This window comes from Paramisgurnus dabryanus, chromosome 15 (assembly GCF_030506205.2).
Source record: "Paramisgurnus dabryanus chromosome 15, PD_genome_1.1, whole genome shotgun sequence".
NCBI classification, from domain to species: Eukaryota; Metazoa; Chordata; class Actinopteri; order Cypriniformes; family Cobitidae; genus Paramisgurnus; species Paramisgurnus dabryanus.
This window is the reverse complement of record NC_133351.1, coordinates 20,540,796-20,553,573: the sequence shown is the minus strand read 5'-3', so window position 1 is coordinate 20,553,573 and position 12,778 is coordinate 20,540,796. Positions and strand designations below refer to the sequence as shown.

The 12,778-nt window shown below is 38.9% G+C and overlaps 1 protein-coding gene across 1 annotated transcript in view; it reads right to left on the bottom strand.

Moving 5' to 3' along the window:
- arhgef49 (Rho guanine nucleotide exchange factor 49) overlaps window positions 1–12,778 on the bottom strand; it is a 30,149-nt gene that overhangs the window by 17,124 nt on the left and 247 nt on the right. The gene's annotated exons all lie outside the window — the stretch shown is intronic.

Here is a 12,778-nt window from a genome sequence, read left to right as displayed (position 1 = left end):
TACCGCGCTGCCTTATCTTGTTATCACAATGTAAGTGTGTGTGTGTACATGTAGGCTTGTGTTGTCCTGTATCCATTTGATGTGTCCAACAAAAAAAGAAACAAGAGAGCTGTAAGTGATAAATAGTCTAACACACAGACAACCACACACCGAACTCCTGTTATTCCTGGAAAGCATACATTATAATAACCTAATAATAACTCCATGTTCTCACCTATATAATCCTCCTTTATATCCCCAAAGCAAACACCATAGAAGAAGAAAAAAGTGTACTGCAGGTGTTTCTTACATATCCCATACCTGCAGACATTTCCCAAACCTGTAGCAAGGTTACATATTGATCTATCAAAGCTGTGCCACAGGGAATCAAAGCCTCAAAGGCCAAATATTGACTGTATCTGCAGGTTTGTAAGGTAGCACGGTGGGGGGATTTCTAGGTTTAGTGAGGTAGAGAATCATAGAGTGCAGATTCCCAGTATGATTATTCTGCAGGATGAAGAGTGAACCCATGGCGAGCTATAGTACAGTATATATGAGCCTTAGTTCGGTTCATATAACACAATGGGATGAATTTCTTATTGGGCAATTATATAAGAGAGATACACAGCGAGGTCTTGCATTCAAAAACAACTAGAAGTACAATGAATATTATAGAGTTAAGAAGATGTGCTTTTAAATATTAACACTTTTTAGTTATGAATGTCCATCTGAATGTCAAAAAATAACAGCCTGATCTCACAAATCTCCGTGAAATAGTCACGCATTATTTTGCTCAGTTTTTCGTGACAGTTTCACGTATTGGTTACCTGGGCTGTGCAAAAATATCGATATAGTTAACTATCGTGGAAAAAATTATCTCAATAGTTGACTGTATCGATATTTCAATCTCTACTATCGATATTTTTAAAATCCCTCTGTGTGCATCAAACAACCTCCTCTGCTGCTGCTGTTGTCCAGTTGTCTGTCATATACGGCCATTCAGCCAATGTCTCAGAAGTAAGCGGGAGTGAGAAAATGGCAGAAATTTTAAAAACACCTGCAGTTTTCAAATCGACGTGTGGAAGCACTTTGGCTTTAAAAAAAAAGTTTAAAAAAAAGTTAGCTCTATTTTTTTGCATTTTTTATATGAAAAAAAAAAAAGAAAAAGTATTGCAATGTATCGCATCATGCAATGTATCACATCATACCGTGATACATTGTACCATGTGCCATGTATTGTATCGTGAGGCTCTTGCCAATAGGCTTTATGCCCAGCTGCACTACTTCCTGAACTTCAGCCAGCCCCTTGTTTCCTGTCTGCCATTATTGGACAAACTGATTAATCCAGGTGTGTCTGATTATTGTTGTTGTGACTACTGAGGTTAGACACACCTGGATTAATCAGTTTGTCCAATAATGGCAGCCAGGAAACAAGGAGCTGGCTGGAGTTCAGGAAGTAGTGCAGCTGGTCATAAAACCTATACCCAGCCTGTGAGGATTTGACAAGGAACGAACCCAAATGCAGACAGGACTAAAAAATAATAATTTATTGAAACAAACAGGGGAAAACAAAACCCACAAGGGGGTAAAACAAGACGGAATCACACTACACTAAACTAACATAAAACTAAACATGAACCAACATTAAACTACAAATAACAAACTAGACTAAATACACTCAATCCTCACAAATGCAAAACTCTGGAACAAGACAGGAATGGTAACAAGATGAACGCGCACTGGACAACAAACACAAGGACTCTTAAATAGGGAGAAAGTAAATTACATACACCTGGAAATCATTACAATTAAGGGATCGGGAAAAAAGTGACGAGACCCGGGAAATGCGTGGTCAGAATAAACCAATACCAAAACCACACATTTCCCACATAAAACATGGTACTGCCAGGACCCCGAACACAAAGACTAGATGTAATAAAACACATGATTTCAGACGGGTCCTGACACAGCCCTATTGGTTACTCAACTGTTTTTCCTATTTTTAAACAATTGATGCTTCGGTTTGGGGTTAGATTTGCTGTTTGCGTTAGGATGTCACTTAAAGTATTAGTTTATACTATTTTTTCGTATGCTTTTGTATGCATTGTCGCCTGACGTTAGGGTTAGAGTTGGGTTTGGGGAAGAATGTCATTTTATGTAACAGAAAGTTGTTCTAACCCTAAACCGAAGCGACAATTGTATGAAAATAGGAAAAACAGTTGAGTAACCAATACGTGAAACTGTCACAGAAAAGAAAGTCGTGGCATGGGCACGTAAAATGGTGGAAATACGTGACAATGTCATGCAAACTGAGCAAAATAACTGTGACTACCGGTATTTCACGTATTTTGTAAGATCAGGCTGAAGAATAAATGTAAGATATATATATTTTTTTAATCTTAAACTCACTTTTAAAGATATCTAACCTAACTAAACTAGCAAACGCCCAAATGACTTCCATAGAATTCTTAAATCCTACAATGGAAATAGGATTTCCGATCTGATCCTTAAGAAAGCCATTAGACTGGAAGGCTCTTGAAAGTCCAGCCAGTTATTGATCATTGGCTGCCTTTCTCCAATATGCAGTTAGTGGATCTTTACGGTCACATTATCCATATTACAGTTTTGCTGTTAATCCCAAAGAAAGTGCATCAGCCTGGCAGGGTATCATGTGAGAGTGCAAATGCAACTTTGTCCATGTCAGTCAAAACCCTTCTCTGTCATATTAAAATTTAAAGGAGCACCGATTCATCAGTCAAAATGCTATTCGATACATAGCCTGAATGATCCTTCATACAGTACTCCAATACTTGTCAGTGGTGCGAGACAGGTAGTTACTGTAAGAACGAATGCTGGATAATCAGATGCACAGCTCCAGTTGAACTCAAGAGCGGAGCATCATACTCCTCTGACAAGAACAGTCAAGACAGAGCTGGGTTACGGTTCTTCAAAGTAAGAAGAGACAGCATCGAAACATCTCACGTGGACAGATGAAGTCTCAAATTCGTTGGTGCAGCATATCATGGTTAATTAGGATTCAACCCTCGCACGAGTGTATTGCATTCAATAGTGAACTGAACAAGCGTACTGCCTGATGTATTCACAGCGTTAGGCCTGCTTACTAATGAAATGTACCTTGGTGTCCAAGGTGAAGTGAGGTTGTACCATACATCAAGTAGATAAAAAACATGACACATAAACAGGTGGGTGTGTCTTTTTCTGTAGCTCTAGATTGTATTGTGAATATTTTATGTTTCTGCGGAGTTCATGAATAATGCATATGTTAGATTAGGTGAGAGAACAAGTGTTAGTTCACAGGTTTTTCCATAAACATATTAGTCCACCTAGTATTCTCACGTGAGCAAACTCTTCACTCAAAAAATGAGTGAGGTTAATTTTAATCCAGCGTTGGGACAAATAGGAACAGACTCAGGCATTGGGTTAAATTAACCAATAAAACATTTTGGGTTGAAACAACCCAGCACTAGGGATGCACCGATACCACTTTTTTGGAATACGACTACGAGTACAGGTACTTGCATTTCAGTACTTGCCGATACCGAGTAATTCATAAAAAACATGATTTAAATTTACAGGTTACAGCTTTAGTCATATAATTTAACAAAAAAACAAAGGACTAGTTTTCCAGTTTGTTGTAAACTCTGCCTCTTTGGACAACACGAGGCATTAACCCCTTACACGCCGCTCAAACATAGACATTTCTCAAACCATGGTATCGATACCAGGTATCGGGGGACTTTTAACTAGTGATGCACCGATGTATCGGCCGCCGATATTTATCGGCCGATTTTTGATGAATTTGAAACCATCGGCATATCGGCAATAGCACGAGAAAAACAATCGGTATCGGCCTATTAATTAACTGCATAAAGAAATCCATTATATGTAAAAAAAACGAGTTAATGTTGTTAATAAAATAAATGCTGAACAGCAAAAACCACCTTTGAAGGTTGTCATGCTGTCATCTTATATTTGTTTTAGCTTAATTTGTGCCTCTTTTATTATGTTGGTCAGTTGAATGTTAATTAGATCCAATCCATGTTCAGTAAAAATAATTTGATGCAGAAATAAACTAGCAAATAGACCAACTGTATAGTATTGTATACAAGTGTTTAATATCGGTATCGGCCAGAAGTTCTCTGTTTAAATCGGTATCGGTATCGGTCCCAAAAAATCCTATCGGTGCATCCCTACTTTTAACGAGTTCGAGTATTTAGAAACTGTGTTATCGAGGCCGATACCCGATACCAGTATCGGTGCATCCCTACCCAGCACAGGTTAAATTACAACCGAACAACTTGGGTTTGTCCTTTTAGCACCCAATGCTGGGTTGAAAATAATTGTTACATAGTGATGTTACATATTAAAGCTTTCCTAAGTTACAAAACAAACCTATGACAAACCCAAACACTGGCTTTAATTTAACCCATGCTTGTGTTGTTAAACTCTAAAAAATGGCCCAGCGTTGGGTCAAAAATGGGCAAACCCGGCTGTTCAGTTAAATAAACCCATAAAATGTTTATACTTCAAACAACAATGGGTTAAAACAACCCAGCATAGGTTAAATTACAAGACAACCTGTTCTTGTTAGACCAAACGCTTGTTGGGTTATAAATAAACCTATTCTGGGTTGTTGTTAACCCAACCATGAGTTAAAACAACCCGGCAGTGCATTAAAGCAGCCCAGAATAGGTTTATTTATTAACCAAACATGTGTTCTGTCTGATATTTACACAGCATTGGGTTAAAAATAACCCAGAAGAATTAAGAGTGTATGTTAATTTAACCCAACCATGGTGTGCAGGCAATGGTTAATTATCTGGCCCCGTTTAGACATGCTCTCAAATAACTAGTACCCACACTGTGGTGACATTCTAGCCAGCAACAATAGATTGCACAAAGGCAATTTACAGAGCTTGCATTTCCAAGAGACACACGTCAATATGGCAATGAATCAATGGCTGCCTGCCTTCTTGTTGGTGGATGTGTTTAATTAATGACCGAGCTGCCACATGCAATATCATTAGTGTGTGATTTCACCCAGAAAATTGGAATATGATATAAATAACATTAGTTTCAGTACTATGTAACCTCACTCATCAGTAAAAATTGCTGTAATGGCACACAATCGCATCAGTTATTGATACAACAGACCTAGAATTCAAAGCCTTAAATGCTGTTCATTACACCGAATCATATGTGACATTCAGACAAATATCCCAATTCTAATACCACAGGTAACTTGTTATATAATGAATAGCTGGATATGAAGAAAAGATTATAATCTTTTCAATCAAATGAATGGGCATTAAAGCCCTGTGTGATGTAAGCAGGTCATTAGCTGATTTGTGCTATATGAGAAGCAAAGGGAAATAATTACTCTCCAGACTGATGAATCGATGTACAAGGTTTTTTAACTGTCTCTCAGCATTAGATAAGTCACATAAACATGATACCACTGCTCTGAAAGACAAAGCTAAACAGTAAGCACTGCCACATAGTGTATTTGTCATATAAACATGCAAAATTAGTATTAAAGGGATAGTTCACCCCAAAATTAAAATTCTGTCATCATCTTCTAACCCTCGTGTTGTTACAAACCTATATACATTTCTTTATTCTGCTGAACACAAAGGAAGATATTTGTAATAAAGCAGAAACACCATTGACTTACCAAAAAATACTACTACAGTATGGAAGTAAATGTTTGGTTTGGTTACAAACAGTGCTCAAAACATCTTCCTTTCTGTTCAGCAGAACAAATAAATTAATACAGGTTTGTATCAACATGAGGGTAGGTAAATGTTGACAGAATTTTCATTTTTGGGTGAACCATTCTGATGGGTGAACTAGTCTGATGAATGCTTGATTCTGATTGGCTGAGAATTGTTCCATGGGTGTTGATTATTTTTCTGTAAACCGCAGACCTAACTTGTCAAATGTCTTAAAAATAGGCATTTTGAATTATTAGAAAATAATGCATTACTTCCTTGGGTGTGCATTATTTTCTTATAATTTAACGGCCCATCGCCAATTATTCCTTAATGTGTACCTCGATTATGAAGACTTTAATAATTCATTTGCCTTCTACTTCTGAAATCCGTTGCTAAAACACATGAAATATTTTATTGCTTTAAATAAACTTAACACAACACATATTACAATCTTTAGCCTGTGGAGGCCACAATTATGTTCTGCGTGTAGTGCATTCTGGGTTAATGACGTTTAAAGGTCACATTCTTTCTGATCCCATTTTAAAAACCCTAGGTGTGTAATGTTGCTAATAGCATAAATAATACCTGTAAAATGATAAAGCTCAAAGTTCACTGCCAGGCGATATATTTTCTTTAACAGAAGTCCCCTTTCAAAACCAACAGCAAACGACCGGTTTGGACTACAGCCCTCTACTTCCTGCTTTAATGACATCAGTAGAACAGTTCTTTGACTAAACTCCGCCCACAGGAATACGTCTAAGCTAACGGCAAGCTACATTAAGCTGCTATCAAATCACCACACACTAAACAAACTACACATAGAACTCATTATGTATTTCTAAAGGAGGGACTTCATAGAACAAGGAAGACCTCAGCCCGTTTTTAGGACCGTGAAAACAGCACTATAGAGATAAGTCAATTGTGTGTTTAAAAGTTTATTAAAACTATGACATTTGTACTGTTTTTAATTTTATAGCCAATCCCAGTGTTAAAGCAGCCATTTTTTCCCTGTGTTTTTGAAGCTTTGATTGTGTTTAAAGTGCGCAATATAACATGTGTTCATGTTTCGTGTGTAAAAAAACTCAATTTTCACACAATTTACTGATCTCTACACCGCTGTTTTCACTGTCCTAAAAACAGGCTGATGTCTTCCTTGTTCTATGAAGTCCCTCCTTTAGAAATATGTAACGAGTTCTGATTGCGTAGCTTGTTTAGTGGGTGTGATTTGATAGCAGCTTAGCTTAGCCAGAAGCCGTTTCTCAATGTCAAGGATACTTCCTTGGCAGGACTAGTCCTTACAAGTCACTTCCTTCAGAGGCTAGGCGAGGCTCCTCTTAAGCATTCGGATAAACACGTTAAATGGAACAGCCAAGCAAGTGCACGTCATTGCGTCATTGCGTGAATGAAAGGTGTGCTTTCGGTGCTGCGCGCATAGGATTGTGGGTGATTTCAGCGCGTGAAGAGCGCAAAGGATACACAGGCCCTGTCCCAAATGGCACACATCATGTGGACTTTCGGTCTCGTGGCCTTAAATTGCGCGTTCTCACTTAGTCTACGAGTCCGTAGGGTGTCCCATCTGTCATTTTTATGCTTTGAAGAGTGCTCATCAGCGCCTCCTTTGCCCCCTTGATGCGGTCTTTAGCAAAGCCCGCACTGCAGCAGGCTTCGCGCACTTTGCCAACCCAGAAGTCCTTGCGAAAGGGCAATCAGACCAATCAGACGACGGAAGGAGTTCACACTGACGGGCAACCTCTCTACCTATTTCCGGTGTGATGCTCGAGTCTGTCCCAAAATACGACTCCGATGCACCCACGTGGACTCACATCAAGGGTCCCTATAGTCTGGACTACGTGATGTCATCAAAGTGTGGACTCTGAGGAGGACCACAAGTCCGGAGTGTGCCATTTGGGACAGAGCGACATATGCATCCTTTCCTGTATATGGGATATTTCTCGAACGAAGGACTCAGTCCTTGGCTGAAATCCTTCGACGGACGTCAATGACGTAGCATCCTCGAAATTCTGGCTTCTGAGGATCCTTCCTTGACATTGAGAAACGGCGAGTTGTTTGCTGGCAACTGCGTATTACTATGGGCGGAGCTTAGTCAAAAACTCTTATATTGACCAGTGACCACGTCATTCATCTGGGAAGTATGTAGTCCAAACCGGCTGTTCTCTGTTCTCCTTGAAAAGCGAATCTAAGTCTACCAGCAACCTTACATACCAACTAAAGTTTGAATCTATTCATGTGTTTATAGTTGGGGTACCTTTTAAGGTATCCTTTAAAGTGTCATGGTTTTTGGACATGTTTTCTATCAAGGAAATATAAATGCGTGTGAATATTAAAACTGTAAATGTAAATAATGAAAAATGGCAGCATTTATAAACTACCAAAAAGCTGTGATGCATTTACAGAATCATTTATTCTAACATTATTTATGAGTATAACTATTGTGATTGATGTTAAACTTGAAGGTGTGTCAATTATTATTTCTGTCTTGTTTTATACTCAAATGTAGCAGATAGAATTACAGTAGTGATTTTTTATCACCTGTAGGCAGCTCTTCTGACTGCTCATGCAGTTCATGTTTTCATTGGCTGGCTAATGACATCAGCAGCTTTGGCAACACTAACAATAACAAAAACAACATGCAGACCTGCTCTGGATTAGAGTGACTTCACACTTATGAGTCTCCAGAGAGCAAGAAAGAGCTGTATAGATCCGGTGTGAAATACAATGTGAGGTTAACATACTGTACCAAGGACAGAGAGGAATGTGATGGGACAGGGAGAGAGTGATTGATAGGTGAGAGCAGAAAGCCTGATAAGAGGATTGGAGAGGCAGAACGATGAGAGGTAAAGAGAAAATAGCAAACAAAAAAAGGGTAAGCTGGAGAAACAAAAGAGAAGAGACAATCCCAGGAGCTTCGCTGATAAACAAAACAGGGAGGATTGCAGTAGAGAGAGAGAGAGAGAGAGAGAGAGAGAGAGAGAGAGAGAGAGAGAGAGAGAGAGAGAGAGAGAGAGAGAGAGAGAGAGAGAGAGAGAGAGACTAACAATGGGATTCTATCATGATATCTCTCACTTCTCCATCATTTCTGTAGTGTGGACTTGACAACCTTGGAGCAAAGCTGCTATCAGTCCAGACAGCCTTATGAAATACGTCCTGGTGTCTGCTGATAAACCCACACCTGGACTAAACTGTTCATGGGATTTATTACACTTCAAAACCAGTATGATTTTATTTAGTAAGTTTACGCTGCTCTCTGTGCACTTATGATTGACTAATTTATTACTAATAACTTAAGTTATTATTTGTTAAAGTTATCCACAAAACTCTTTGTGTTTAGTTACAAGACTCACATGGTTTTTGAATCAGCAAGAAATAAAAAAAATTAGCAGAACAATTTCCTTAATTTTTTATTCATTGTTATTTTTAATATTATCTGTATATCGTCTTAAATATTTTATGTATAAATATTGTGAATTTTGTTATTCTTTTCCTCCTATTTTAAAGCATGGTTGTGTGAAATTGTGCTCTTTATTTTGCTTTTCATTTTGACTTAATCTAATAAATTTGTGCAAAGCAAGAGAGAACATCCCACAGAGCCAATACGCCAATCCTGTTAATCATAATACACAATAATACATGTGTCTAGCCTTCCTGTAGCTCTGTATCTGTCAGAGCATTGCTAGCAATGCCAAGGTCATGGGTTAGATTCACAAGGAATACAAATGCATAAAAAATCGACAGCTTTGCTTCGGATATAAGCTTCTGACAAATTTGTGTAAATGCACGTGAGCTATGGCAAATGAACAGCATTATGCATTAGTATCTTCTAGGTGACCCCAGGAGCTGCCTGTAGCAGTCCGATTTCAACATCTCCATGTGAGCCGTAATAACCATCCACTGGGACAACATCATAAGAGTCACACAGCCCTTTCCTAAAGTGCCCTCCCACGCACACACACACATCATCTCCTTTGTTGCTCTTCATGAATGAAGAACGGATCAAAGCAGCGGATCTCTCCGTGAAGGTGCGCCAGTCTCCGCCGGAACCAGTTGGCTGGTAATGGGCTTTCATCGGAGGGCGATGAGGTGAGAGCAGAGGAGGACAAACGGGGGGAGAATGGGGGATTAGGAATAAGGAGAGAGCGGTGGGGACAGGAATTGATTTGCCGTCATGTCTGCTCACTGTAGTCTGATGCAGGTATAATACTGGGTATTATAAACACTGGGCATAATCATCTCCATTTCAAAGTGGCTTCATTTGAATGCTGAAACTATGGATCACAAATGCAGCACCAGGATGCAAGAAAACAGATTAAAAAAGCCTCCATTCAGAAAACGAAGAATTACATTTATGAATCATGATTTTAGAAAGATTTGAAATGTCACAATTTTGTGTCTTCATCTCTATAGGAGATGTGGGTCTACTGCCATTCACAGATGCTTTTTCAATGTATTATTCCAAATGTCCATCATGCATAAACAATGGAAGTTCAATGCCAATGCCCCACATACTTCCCAACATAACTGTCAGCTCCCATAGATAACAAACTCTAGAAGTCCACAAACCAGACTTTGTTTTCCAGTAACATGCTTAGTATTCTGTATTAATCCAATAAATGTGACACTTTCTATTACACAAACGTATCTGCTATAAAAACTGCTCGAAGTGAGAGACAAATCTTGTTGACCCGAGGACAACATTTTTGTGAGTAAACCCAAACCCACCCCAAACCCCAACCCTAACCATAAGTAAACCCTAAAATCAGAAGGAAATTATAAGTAGTGATGAGGATGAGACCGCCTATGCTGATTCTGAGTCAAGACAGAGTCTTTGAAGGGTCGAGACCAAGTCCGTTGGTTTTCAAATACAGTCGAGTCCGAGTCAAGATCGAGTCTTTGAGGAAGCAAGTCTGAGTCGAGACAGAGTCCTTTAGGAGTCGAGACCAAGACCATAAAAACATTTTAGTTTTCATATTCATGATTTAATATCATCCCAGTTAATATTCAATAGTTAGGCCTACAGACTAAGCCTACAGACTAAGCTAGAATTGTTTAGAGGAGCAGTCTTAACGTCTTAGTATGGACTATGCTTTTACTATCATTAAAAAAATCCCTACCACATGCATCATCTTCTGCCTATTTTTCTAGAGATAAATAAATGGCTCTTATGGCAATATCTTTGCATTGCACCATGGATGTCATTTTCAAATAATGCCCGTCAACATTGCATTTAATTATTATTGTTATGCGTTGTGTGTTTTTTATATGAACATAAAAAACCGAGACCGGACTCGAGTACTACATCACTAATAATAAGTTAAAAACAATGGTCAGAAGCAATTCATCCTGTTTGTAATCTTAAATTTTAACTTAAACTGTAAACTTATTTCTGAAATCTGATTGGTTGATTGAAATGTTGTCCCAAGGTCAACATAATGTTGCTTGGAGGACATCAACCACTTGGCAAAATCAGGAGAGCCTTTAAAAACATTTCAGGTTTTTAATCGATAACATCTAGTACAGGGGTGTCCAATGTCGGTCCTGGAGGGCCGGCGTCCTGCAGAGTTTAGCTAAAACTTCCCTCACCACACCTGCCTCAAAGTATCTAGTCTGCCTAGTAAGACCTTGATTAGCTGGATCAGGTGTGTTTGATTAGGGTTGGAATAAAACTCTGCAGAGACACCGGCCCTCCAGGAGCAGGATTGGACATCCCTGATCTAGTAGGACCAGACCAATGATTTAAAATTGTATGTCTGGTTTTAAAAAGCATTTTATTCAAAAGTGAAATCTTCAAGAGCCCCAGCTATGTCAGGTGGCTTTTCTGTGTGGAGTCTGCATGTTCTCCCTGTGTCAGCATAAATACTCCGGTTTCCTCCCACTGGCCAAAAACATGCAAGTTAGGTGAATTGGAGATACCAATTGCCTCGGCCTCAACCTGTGTATGGATAAACTTGTGTATGGATTAATCTGTTTTCGCCATGAATATATCATAGATGCTGGAATGGTGTGAAGCATGAATAAATAAATAAAGAAAGAAATCTTCAAGATAATCAGATGGCCACCCAACAATTCTGCCCCATCTAGTTCCACAAAAGGCGGCGTAATACCCTGATAATGCTTTGCAAAGCAGCAAGTGTCACTTCAATTTATTTTCTAATTTCCTGCATGCTGAGATACTCTATCTGTCTTTTGCCTTCCCTTTGCTGTCTGACTGGATGAAATATTGAGATCTTTCTGCTGTATAGGGAAAATGGACCATATTCAGCCCATATTCAGCACACCACAGTGGTCCTGAGCAAGACACTTATGGAGAACGCTATGCCCACCCAAACGCACAATAAATCAATGGACCGTTTCATTAGAGCGGGCGGCCGCATCTCCAGCGAGCCGGTGCCCTGTGTATTGTTGAGGTACAGGGTGGTGAACTGGATCAGACAAAACCAAGAATGCCGGTGTTGTCACAACGAAACAGCCTGACCCTTTACCTCCCATCGTCACAGTGACACGTCAGGGGGTCAGTGATGCATGAAGACAACTCACAACAGAAAGATCGTGTGACAGTGCAGCAAGTATGAATACAGCTCTCTTTATCTTACTCTCTCTCTCTCCCCACAAAGCACATGATCAATGCCTCAGATCCATCCTGTGTCATGAGAAGTATGCAAATTATACGAATGCTGTTTACTTCAGCAAGTCGACCCTTACTACAAAAAAACAAACATAAAACCAGGGATACTATACAAGACATTAACTTTATGCAAAAAAAAATGCTTGCTACACTTTTACTATAATCATCTAATAGATTTTCGTGTAGGTATTGAGCAAATTTTAAACAAAAAAAAAATCCATTTAACTTAAAGGTGGTAAACACGTAACAGATAAACCCCATACATTTATTTATTAATTATATTTAGCCCAATGGATATATTGGACGACATCCAGCAAAATAAATAAATGTTCATGCATTCCTACATAAATCATCAAACTTAACAAGCACAACATAAGAGTATTTTCAAAAGGAAACACCAATGGCAAAATAATTACATAAATTA